Source organism: Cardiocondyla obscurior, linkage group LG21, assembly GCF_019399895.1.
Source record: "Cardiocondyla obscurior isolate alpha-2009 linkage group LG21, Cobs3.1, whole genome shotgun sequence".
Classification (NCBI taxonomy): domain Eukaryota; kingdom Metazoa; phylum Arthropoda; class Insecta; order Hymenoptera; family Formicidae; genus Cardiocondyla; species Cardiocondyla obscurior.
In genome coordinates, this window is record NC_091884.1 from 1,416,419 (window position 1) to 1,428,903 (window position 12,485).

Consider the following 12,485-nt stretch of genomic DNA (forward strand, 5'->3'; position numbering starts at 1 on the left):
TCTGTCCTCAGATTTCGCTTTGCTCGCAGTCATTGATATCAAAATCGTCGTTTACATAATCATCGTCTTCTACCCATGGCTTCATATGATCGACAGCCGTTGACGTCTCGTTCGGTCCTTCGTGCTCGCCTACTTTTCTAACAATGTATCGCTCGTTACGGAGAGCTTTTATTATTTGATACGGCCCTAAGAATTTTGCGGCGCATTTTAACCCTGAACCGGTTTGTGTTCTTTTAATCGCCTTTAATCGTCTTTTACAAAAATTTTACCGGACTTTTATAATTTTAATTCTACAGTAGCTACTTATTATTATGCTGAATGCTGAATCGCATTTATACTACCAAGGATAACGATAGCTGGGAGACAACGAACTCGCTGTTTAAACCAATAGACTTATTAGATTGTGCGCCGGAACCCGATGGGTCTAATTATTTTCCGAGTGCCTGCGAACTCGGGGAGAGATTCGCGTTTCGGGGGTGACTCGAATCGGGGTCACGCGCTCGCATCGATATCCCTTTCTTGGTTTCGCCCTGCGTGGCTCCTCGTCGCTCTCCGTTCGCACATCCGTTTCCCCTGCGCGCCCTTAATGCCGAAGTCGCGCATGCACGAGGCGCGTGTGCGTAAGCTGCGAATCTCCTGCGCGAGCAGCCCGTTCCTAAAATAGATACGCACGAGCATATTTCGCGAATCGTGCGTGGGGAAAGTTGCCGCGAGATAGCGAGAAGAGGCATGGGAGGCACACCCCGTATCTGTAACTCCGAAAGTAGAAAGGAACATTTGCGCTCGGCTTTATGAGTCGTACGAAAACGTTCACGGTCCTGCGATAAAAGTTGTTGTAAAAATTTATTTCGCCTCCTCTCGCGCGGCGTTTATCGGAAGAAAGCGGGCGGGCGTTTCTCTATCGTTGCGCACATATAGACGGATAAAAATACATTTTTGCGTTGTAAAAAGGTAAAAAAAAAAAAGCGAGATTAAATTTATTACGGAGTTTAAATGCCTCCGGAATGTTGACGCGGATCGAATAACGCGGGGCCGCGCAAATTTTGTTGAATTTTCGAGTTAAATCCGGTCAACGTTTTGATAACCGTGGGGACTGGCTTTTTAAAAACGATTAAAAATAGTTACACAAAAAAAAAAAAGAAAAAAAAGAAGGAAAAAAAAAGCATCGAGTGAAAATACGGGAACGCTGGGCGGGATGACGAAATGGCCTGTTTAGCTGAGAGCATACGCGGGGGCGACGTGAAAAGGCAGGGGGACAACACAACGGAATATAATCTCCCCTTCCCTACTGTGTCGGATCGCGCTGGATTGTCGGGGGGGTTGCGTCCTATGCTGGATCATGGCGGATGAGGCAACGCGCGGCGCGAACGAGGGCCGAGGGGGAGGGAGGGGGTGAAACGAGGAACCGACGATGGCTTCTCGCTCAAAGGATGCTAAAGCGAATGGGATGCGGACGTCGTTGTCACGGCCAGGCGTGAGGTCGCTGATATTCCCTTGTCTTTTATTAAGGAGGGCTTCCTTTCTACGTTTGCGTCGCTCGTACTTCCTTTCACGCTGCCGTGTCTCCTCCCGTTGCTCTGTTTGGTAGCCGCGGTCGATGTTCTTTCCTACGGTTCTCTCCATCTCCGTCCGTCTCTCGTTGCACCGCCGGCGCTCGCCGCAATGCGCCTTTGCAAATAATGCTATAATTATTTTCCCGTTTCTTTGCCTCTTTTTCTTTTTTTTATCTCGACGCCTCTTTTCCACGCGTCTTTTTCGTCGTCCGAGTTCTCAGTCTCTGCCCTCCGACTGGGTTCATCTTTGTAGCTCTTCTTACGACTCTTTGTGGTGCTTTGGTCCGCTCCGCCATATGTCCCTAATCTTTTTTTTTTTTTGGGGGGTCTCATGGTCATTAACGCGCAACGAACCGTGCGATGAGTGTTTAATTTCGGTTTCCTCCTGACCCGCGAGAAGGTCGGTGAATCATCTCTGCGCTATGAGAAATTTTCCTCCGCGCCGGAATCGAAGCCGGGGAAAGTTTTAAATTTGTTTAACGACCGGCCGGAGTGGCTGCATTAACCGTACATTTCTACGCAGTGATTATTACCGCAGTCGTAAAATGGCGTAAGCACTGTAAACAAGTAATATTTCATAATAAATCAATATCGCGATATGTATACGCAACAACGAATAAACAATATTATATTTATAATTGTGTAATATTCAAAATTGCGATATTTAACGTTGTTTTAAAATTTTGTCGCAATCTCGATCGATGGGCGTTATTCGATACGCGGAATCGTGCGTTATGGATATTAATATTTATTCCGCCCGCGATAGCACGATGTGATATTGTGTTCCGAGAATACTCGAAAAATACCGTTCGCTTGATACCGCCGTATGTATGATGTAAGAACTTTTAGAAGATATTCGAGAACGACCTCGTTTTCTTTCCTTTATTCCTTCGGTTTTTTTCTCCAGAAAACTTTCTTACCTTGTTTTTTTTTATTCTCTTCTCCGACTGAGCGACCTCGTCGTTTCGAATTCTCCGCAGTTATTCCGGACCGCTCTTTGAAACAGTACACAATTATACTTGTATCAGCACCGTTGCTTTTTTACTTCGTAATATATTATCGCACAGGCATTACGTACTCTGTTAACAATATATTTGATTTTTTTTCGGAGGATAATTGGTGCGCGGAAGGGAAGTATCTTGATCAAAAGCGCCGTCTTGGGAATCTGTGTTCTATCGTCGTCTCTCGCGAAAGCGCTATTTATTTTATTTTATTTTATTTTTATTTTATTTTATTTTTTTCTCTTCTGTATCACAATATTGGCTTTTGTCAGAACGCATCCCGACCGTCAGAGAGACGTATCTTCTAAATGTTACGCGGGCTACGGTCTTTCCCCCGCGCTTTGTTAGCTACCTTTAGATTGCCCCGCTTTGTTCGGTATTTTTCTTACTTCGCGTTTCGTATTCTTGACGCGGCACAAATAGATGCCGTGTAATGACGTGATCATTTCTGTTAAGACGATAACGAAATACGTCTGTATTCCTTCGCACTACGTTCTTTATTACCGCTAACTCGTCCATCCACTATCTCTTTACGCAACGCCGTATTTTTGCAGACCTTATCTGCTTTCGCGGTCTCGTTTATTACATTTTCCTCTGTATTCTTCCGTGCGGGCACCTACACCCCGGGTTTCCGCCGTCTCATTTTCTTTATTATGCTCTCCATTTCTCCCTTTTTCCTGCTTTTTGGAGCGACGTTTCCTCTCGCGTCTTTCCCACCCGAGTCTATAAACTGTATTCCTATTTCTCGACGGATCCTGCGCTTCTTCTTTTTCGCTTTTTTTTTTCTTTTTTTATTTATTTTTTTTTTTCTTAGCGGATACCCGTTAGTGCTGTATGCACGTCGAGATTTTTCAAGGTGCGACACGGATTCGCAGGTAGTATCCCGGGTCGTCTCGCTTTCTGGGTCACTCTTCCTCATCCCTTACAAACGTCGCAATAAAAGTTTGCGACTTCTTCGCAACGCGGGCACACCTGCGGTCTCCTTTCTCTCCCCGTGTGTTCTTCGCCTTATCCACATCCCATATCCGACGAGATTGATAACGTATCTTTTTACAAATCGGATCGACCGGGAGTTTTTGCCGGTCACCGGGCGCCTTCTGGGTCGCAAAAAAAACCCCGCCAGTCTCGCCATCAGCCAGCGTCGGGAAAATCCGTGTAAATGCGTCGTCGATAATCTAAATGATGCAGAGAAATCTCTTTTCTTGCCGCGACAGCTACCCGCGTTTTACGAAGAATGCAAACGGAGGTGAGAGAAAAATAAAAATCAGAGATTCGTCGGCTAACGTCGCTCGTACGCGGACGTCGATTTTACGACGCGCGCGACGCACAGTAGGGACAAATCGATATTTTTCGTTAAAAAATCGCTACAGACCGCTACAGTTACCTTAGAATCTTCAAACTTCTGTTTATATTCGCTTTGATCGGATGACCCGTCACATCCCCATTTCAGTATTAATTCTAGTTCGATTATTCTATTGCTGATTGGTGGTAGTAAAATATTAGGCTGTTTAATTAATCTTTTTGTTGTGTGATTAATAAGTGATTGGAGATCGACGGATGCACCCTTTTCTGTTATTATAATTGATTCCGGATAACATTCTTTTTTCGCAAAACTTAAATTTTTATATAAAGGATAAATATTTGCATTCCTTTGCGCAGCGTTAATTCGAATGCACTCATATTGATATTTTGTAAGTTTTGCATCTTCGATCAAAGCTACAGCTTCATCAGCTGTATATGGTATAATGCATGGGTCATTTTCGTTATTTTTTGTCGTATCGTCTTGCCGTAATAATTGGTTTATTACATTAGTTAATTTTCTTTTACCAGCATTTCGCAGCGATTGTAAAAATGCTTCTTCAATCTCTTTTTCACTGTAGTTATTTACTATTTCGATTAATTTCCTCCTTTTTGTAGAAATTGAGGAATTTAAAAAGTCGCTATTTGTTGGCCTTCCCCGTTTTTTTTTCAGAATCAGTTAGTTTTATTTCAAAATTACTTTCTAGCCACTTTTTATATTTTTTATCAAACGCTTTTCTTTGATACATAGCATTTTTTAATTTTGCTCTAAAGTTTTTAATATAACCATTATGTAATTTGTCTTTAACTGCTGAATGCAATTTAGGATCTATTTTATAAACATTAATTAAATGCTGTAGTAAGTCTGTTTCTGTAGCATCACTATTGTTAAATAGAAAATCACACAATACCTTATGAGGTATAGTAAAAGAATCCATCGTATCGTATGAAAAATATTCAATTCGAGACATAATATCGCTTCTCAAAGCAAATTTTGCACTAAGCAGAATTATTATAATTCGGTGCATTTATCTCAATTCGCGCATCCCACATGGCAAAAGAATGATATACGCGCCTAAAGTTACCGCGATGCGAAGCGCGCTCGCTGTCGGGGGAGTTTTTCGAAATATAAATCCTCGGGATGGATAAAACGGCGGCGCGATGATGCTCATAATTTCACGGAGCCGCGTATCGATTGCTCCCGGCTCGATGGTTTCGCGAAAACGAACGCGATCCGACGCCCGAGCCTCGGCTCACAGGCGTAATCTCTAATGCGTAATATCGGGCCGTTCACGCCGGGATGAACAGCGCCAATAAAACGAGGCTGGGCGCATCGGCATCGCAAACCGCTGGCTACAGCTACGTTACGTTGCGTTAGAGTGGCGGCACGGTCAATGATTTTGTAATCGCGATTGACGAACGCTCGTGAAGAGGGGAAAAAAAAAAAAAAGAAATTCGCAATTTGATTAATTCCGCATCTCTCGTAAGAGCGACGAATAAAACTGCCCCGCGTGCCACGAATCGAGCCGATAAAATGCGCGACGAAGTTATTGAGATCTGTAATGTTTCATAACCCAGTCACATTGTTCCCGTACAATATTTTTTTTTTCCCTTTTTTCTATTTTTTTTTTTTTTTTATTTCGTGTATCAGAACTGTTTGATTCGCGGCGCGAGATCTAACCGTGAACTACCGCGAATATTTATCTTAACTAGCGTCCGATATCTATTTCCGGGAATCAGATATACGGCGGGGCATGTATATCCGCGAGGGATCGACTTTTTAAATCTGCGGGTCGCCTTCGTCACGATTGCGAGGCTGGACGGAGGTATCGCGCGCGAGAGAGACGATATTTTCTTATCTCGACTTATACGAAACGGCGTGACGCTGTTACAAACGTGGACCCCGAGTATTGTCTCCCGTCGATAATTCACTCTTTAAAACGCGGAAACGGGGAAGAAATCTCGTCGCGAGTAACGAGCGTTCATTTACGCGCGGCGTGAAAGTCAAGCGGACCGTCGCTGATAAGAAACAGTTAAAATAGTATATACGCGTTTATAAGCCGCGCGAATTTGTTAAAATTAAATTGTTAATAGAAATAACGTAAAGTAGCAAGTAGAAATCGTCCGATGAATTTATTAACAAATAGGTTTCGTTTCACTCGTGATTCAATCTCTTTTCATCTATGGTCTTCGCATTACAGGCATGCCATCTGGCAATTATCTAGAGAGCCTGTGGGGTTTAATTTATATATAAAAATATACCGTACGACCAACAGCGGGCCAGGACCGGTGACGGCGCTAGGTCCGTAAGCCTCCGTGTACCGTGGCGCGCGCTTGCGACGGCCTCGACGCACTCCCGCGTGTGTGAGAGCTGCGGCCTGATACCTTCCGTGTACCGCCGGGCGACCGAGGGTTTGACGGCGTGCCGTGTTACACGCGACGCGTCAGACACCGCAACCTTTATCGTATCTCGAATGCGCTTTGTATTGCAAAACGCTGCGAACGCAGCATGCCGAGTATTTGAATTTAGAACTCGCAGATTTGTATATACATACAGGGTGTCTCAGCCCATGTGTAAAATCCTCTACAGATAGGTAGATCTTAGGGAGATAAATAAAAAAGTTATTTTCGGCAATAACCCTCATTCTCGGTTCCCACAAAATTTCTTGCTCCATACGAGGCGTATTAAAACAGTAATTCAATACGCAATTAAATATACAACTGGCAAGAATATCATTAACCTCATTACACCGTGACATTAACGTTATTATAATACCTTCGGTCATTACAGATTCCCTTCTCGCGTGCTTATTATTCACGTTAACAAAATACAATTTTCGAATCATCGCGAAGTAAGTAAATTTCCCCTTTCGCGTCTAAGAAATGTCTCCTCGAAGCTCGCCCTTCTCGAAAGCGCTCGTCGGTCGAACGACGATACGATAAACTCCGCTTCTTCACGTATCAAATATTTTTCTAAGCCTCCGGGACGTAGCGTAGGCTCTACAAATTACGTCTACGGCCCCCAAGGGGGGACGAAACCACCCCGGTTAACGTACTATCAACGAAACGGGATATGAATCGCGATGACGATTTCTGTCCGCCTCCGCGTCGCGACCGAAGCACGGAAGCTTCCCGCGGTGCAGACAGAAGCCCGTGTCACTATTTCCGCGAGCATACGATATATCATCGATGCGGCGGGAGCTTTTAAGCTGTCCTGAAAATACCGGGCCGGCTGTACGAGTTATTAATGTCCCGCCTCCTTATAAAGTACTCAATTTTCGTTCCGCGAGGAGGAGAAATATTAGCCGTAATACGGCCACCGCCGGGCGGCGAAAACGCCGCCGGTATATCAGCCCGACGAAAATTACAACGCCCGACGAAGATGTTAACGTCGTCGTGCCGAAGTCCCTTCGCTCGACGGGCGGCCGCGGAGCACCGCCGCTTTGACAAAAGGGTGCCGCGGCGAAACTTCGCGGAGGGGGAGGAAAACTTTGAAACGAAAACTCGCCGGCTAGTCGCCGGGCGAGAAGCGCGCCGTGTCTCCCGAGGACGATATGTGTACGCGACGAAACTCGGCGCATATGAACCTGAAAAGAACAGTTTGCCACTAACTTCCGCGGCGGCGATAGCGATCTCATTGTTTTCACGTATCGCGTTTGCGTCTTCGCGTTTTTTATTTTTCCCCTCCCTTTCCTCAACCTCGAGATAAAAATTGACTAGCATCGCTGTGCGAATTAATTTAGAATCGACTAATATCCGGAGGTTTGTTACGAGTCGTAGATAAAATAAAAATAGGTAAAAAAGCGAAGGGGAGGGAAAGATCGAGAAAAAAGTCGCGGGCGGGCGCGGAGGAATCGAGAGATATTCGCCGAGCCAACTCGCTCAAGGAAAACTTGCGTCTTCGTCGCGTTTTTTTTTTCCCCTCGGCAGATACGAAAAGTCACACCGCCGCCGGCGGAAACTTGGCCCGCGACGTGGTGCGGTAATGGTACGACGGTGCGCGGATCATTCATGAGGACGTGAACTTTCCGCGTCGCGACGACGCATGCAAAGTCCCGCGGTCCGTTGCGGGTGGTTAGGTTAGACCGTGGTTGTACGTGGTACTCACCGAGATGATTCCGAATCCCCGCGTACGCCGAAGAATACGCCGGGTGCCGGCGCACTTTAAGGAAACTTTTCATCCGACGGTCTTCTTCTCCCGCGCCCGGCATTCGGCTCCTTTCGTGCCTCCGCCCGGTGCCTGGAAGGCGCTTGTTTATAGCACCCCGTAGATATCGTAAAATAGGAAATAGCACCCCGGGGGCACGGCGGAGTTTTTCCCCGCTACGTGATTGGAGTTAAGACAAGTCCTTCTGTCCGCCGGCGTCTCCCTGTCACTCGCGACCGAAAAACAAAGCGTCCCCGGAGTTATTTCGGCTGAACGCGAACGTGAAGCTACAGCTTTTTTAACAGTACCGTTTGATCGTTCTCCTGATCGTCTCCGTAGACTTTCGCGATTGTTGATTCTGTTCGGCGTAAGTGTATTTAACATTTTATAAAATTCTCAATTGTTATTGAGAAAAAAATTAATTTGTTTAGCGCAAGAGCGACAAGGAAGCTGCGGGCAAGTGAGCGCGACAGGCGATCGGCGCCGTCGCCTATCGCGCTCACTCACCTATAGCTTCCTTGTCCTCTTGCGCTAGACAAATTAATTTTTTTTTCAATAAGTATTGAAAATTTTTCAAAACGTTAAAGAACTTTTTTATTTATCTTCTTAACCTACCTATCTGTATAGGATTTTACACATGGGCTGAGACACCCTGTATATTTTTTAGCAAAATCGCCTTTAATTCGAAATAATTTTGATTGACACACAAACCATCGTTCCGTAAACGAACTATTTCTGATTCGCTGATATAATAATTAAGGCTGTTAAATAAGGAAATATTTTAATCTGGTAAATATTTTGATTCTGCTTTCTAAATGAGCTTGAGAGCAAAATTAATTATTAAAAAATTTAACATTTCTGCGATATTAATAGCAGAAAAAAAAATTTCGCGAATATATCGTTCTACATATATACGATTCCACGTTTTCACAAAACTGATAGGCTTTTGTCGTGCACGTACACGCATGTGGGGTGCATAATATTAGTATTTAATAATAATACACTTTATCTCCGTTCGATGCGATTCTCGTAATATTGTGCGAGTGGCGTCGTCCTCCACATGCCAAGAGAGCCTCCTCCCTCTCGTAGAAATTGCTTCGTGTGTTCCATTATATTCCCATTCGATGAATCGACTACGCGCGCGCCATGTGTCTCCCACGGCGTTGTGTACAGGGGTTATTGCACGACGCGCGGACAAAAATACACGGAGTCGCGAAAGCCGATTTACGGTTCTGTATTTAGAACACAAGCGAGCCCGTACATTGCGCGCGCCGAAGAAACACGCGTCTACGACTTATGATATTCGTGATAATACTCGTTCTTATTCAACGACGCGCAAGAGCGTGTCTTGCGCGACGAACTAACGGAAAAGAAAAAAAAAAAAAAGGGAAGCGTAGAAGTGAAGAGAATTAAGCTGCGAAAGTTTTTTTCGCTCGATTAAAAATCGATCTCCGCCGACATCCGTGTATTAATTTGCCGATTTGCTATCTCTTTAAATTTTTATTATGCACTCCGGGGGGGGTTTGAATTTACTTGAGCGAAACTGGCTGGAAAGACGAGAAAGTAAAACGTCAATATTCCCACAACGCTGAGTATAAAATATTGCTACTTAAAAGGTTACAATATTTGAAACTAGATTTCGCATTCGGGTTGAAAGGAAACGCGGGGGGGGGGTGGGAATCTCGCGTGAACACGGGGCCAAGATAGACAGCGGGAAGATCTACGGAGCGTATCGGGCGTGATCCGCGATCGAGGGACTTCTTTCATCCGCAAGTGCGTTTAATGGACCGTTTCCGGTAACGCGATTGACTTTAATTATGGGCCCTCGGAAGAGATTGACGCGCCTCGAATGCTGCGGGTTGTTAACCTTACTGCCGGGCCGAGTAAGGGAGGATACAATGAGATATTAAAAATAATTGACCGCCGGTCTCTCGAGCGTCTTCGTCTTTCTAACGGCACGGCCGTCGTTTCCGATGCCTTGGATCGCGTCGTCGTGTATAGCGCAAACAGCAAACGTACCGTCGGGTCGGAATGTAAATGGCACGGCAAGCAAAGTAAAAAAAATAAAAGAAAAAGAGTTAATTACGTGTCGGCGTAAATAACGCTGGTTTCGGATACGCGGAGCCGTTGTAAATTTCGTCATGTCGCCGACTGCCGCCACCGCGGGGGGGAAAGAAAAAAATTCGCTTCGGCATCGCGGTCGATTAGGTTCGCCGTACGATTAGGTGCGCACCGATGAGCAGAAGCTCGACTTCGCCGCCGGCCACGAGGGTCCTCCCGCGAGTTACGCGGTTAGATTATTTTCGCAGGACTCGCGAGTACGACGCGAAACCGTCGCGAGCCAAGGACACGGCCGGCCTCGCGAAATTGGTTGTACGAGAAATCAATTCCGGGGTTGTGCACCTTGCGTTTTCCATTACTCACCGCGGCTCAATTCTATCTAAATGAAATGGAAACTTTCGCCGTGCCAACGTAAATGTTATCTTCGGAGGTGCTCGGGCGCGGTTTGTGTAAAAGGCAGAGCGCCGTTACGGAATCGTAAAGAAGCAATCGATCATACTGTATGCTAAACGGAAGTGCAGATATACCGCTTTTATACCCGGTGCGGGAGAACGTGAGAGGAGCTTTGAGTTGTAGCATAATATAGTTTAAGCAGTATAACACAGTTTAGGGATATACGCGCACGACGCATCGATCACCGTGCAAAAAGTCGCTGAGTTAATGTGCATATATTAATAGCATTAATCTACGCCTTTTTGGAATTCAAATTATTTTCCCCAAGTGGCTTCTTCCTCAATTTTATCCCGTCGCTTTAACACAAATTCGCGCGATCTTTTCGATTATTCACAAAAAAATCCCAAAGAATACAGCTCGCCGTGCAATCACGGATCGACTCCGAACATCTGCGCAATTACGCAGACCCGATTATTTTTACGATATTCCTATTTAATTTGGAAATATAATATATGGAGCGACGAAAAGCGTGGACTTTAATGAGGCGTTAAATAATTTCGAGAGCACTCGGGGATGCTAGTCTTCCGAAATCTCGGAGATGCCGCGGCGTAGGAAATCCGCGGGACAATTATTTTATATTTATTCCGCGACAATAGCTGTTATGCAAATGTGCGTTAATGTACGTACGGTCCATTTAATTCGCGGCTGTTTTTCCCCGCCTCGTAAATAACCGCCGGAGAAACGAACTGTGTCAAAACTGACGGGGAAAGTCTCACAAATTTCCCACCGGCCTCCCGGATATACGCATAAAACATGCGCCGCGATAACATTCGGACGATCGTTTAAACAACGTCCTACCCGGGGACCGCCGTGTGCTTTGACGATAAATAACATTTGTACCCCGGGCATCGGTTTTCGTCGGTTTGCCGTTGACGTCGTTTATTTCTGATTAATTGAAAAGCTCACCGTCACCGTCACGTGTCGGCTGACGGCGTCGCGTCGCGCCGCGCAATTTACCCCGGCACACTTTTCGCTTTTTTTTTTTTTTTTTTTTCTCTCCATCGTCTGGCCTTCATTTCGGGCCGCTATATCGTAAGTTCTATTTTTTCTTTCTTTTTTCTTTTTTTTTTATTTTTTTGCCTCTCGCAAAAATCACCGGACGTCGCGAGCTTTCTCGTCGTCATGATTGTTTGATCCCGCGACTCGTTTTTGCCGCCCGAACGTAATGAAACGGAGGTTTTGGAGCGGTTATGAATTATTCGGCGATAAGAATCACCTCGAGTGTATCATCTTAATGCTAGACGTCATTTTCCCTCGATGTATTTCTAGGTCAAGGATGCATGCACGATACTTGACAATATATTCGTGTAACTGATTTTCTTTATGCGTTTATTAATTTTTAAAACAGATATAGGTATAGATATTTAGATAGGAAGTGTGACGAAATATCAATTAATTTTTTTCCTTTGCATCGAGCGAAGAAAACGCCGTTTTAAGCTACGCGGGCTTCGGATCGCCGGGGTGAAACTTCCGCTCGCGGGGGCTCGCCGAAGAAAAGAGCTCGCCGTTTCTCGTGTCGCGGTAGTCAGATTTAGTGCCCTACTTAATTCACGCAACTCCTCATCCCGCACTATCCGAGCGCTGGTTAATTACAATTAACAATTAACGCGCAAGTTTACGTGCGTCAAAAAGTATTTAACGATTCGGAAAAAAATAAAAAAATAAATAAATATATAAAAAAAAAAAAAAACTTCTTCCCTCACGGTGATTTTATTACCGATTTTGTTCGCCACGCTGCGATCACCGCTGTCGCGTAACTGACGAAAACAACGTCGGAAATGTTTGTTACATATTATTTGCTTTATTGACGCTCTATTACGCCTGTTGTAACGCACTGCGCGCGTGCAGCGGGCTTTTAAATCCGCGATAAATTCACACGTACGTATTATAATATTCCTGTCGATTGTATTTTCCACGACGCGTTGCGACGGCCGATCCGCGGTGCTCTGGCGACTAAATTTCGTAGGCCGC

The 12,485-nt window shown here is 45.1% G+C and overlaps 1 protein-coding gene across 4 annotated transcripts in view; it reads left to right on the plus strand.

Annotated features, from left to right (window-relative positions):
* Tei (irregular chiasm C-roughest protein teiresias) overlaps positions 1–12,485 on the plus strand; it is a 309,776-nt gene that overhangs the window by 5,983 nt on the left and 291,308 nt on the right. The gene's annotated exons all lie outside the window — the stretch shown is intronic.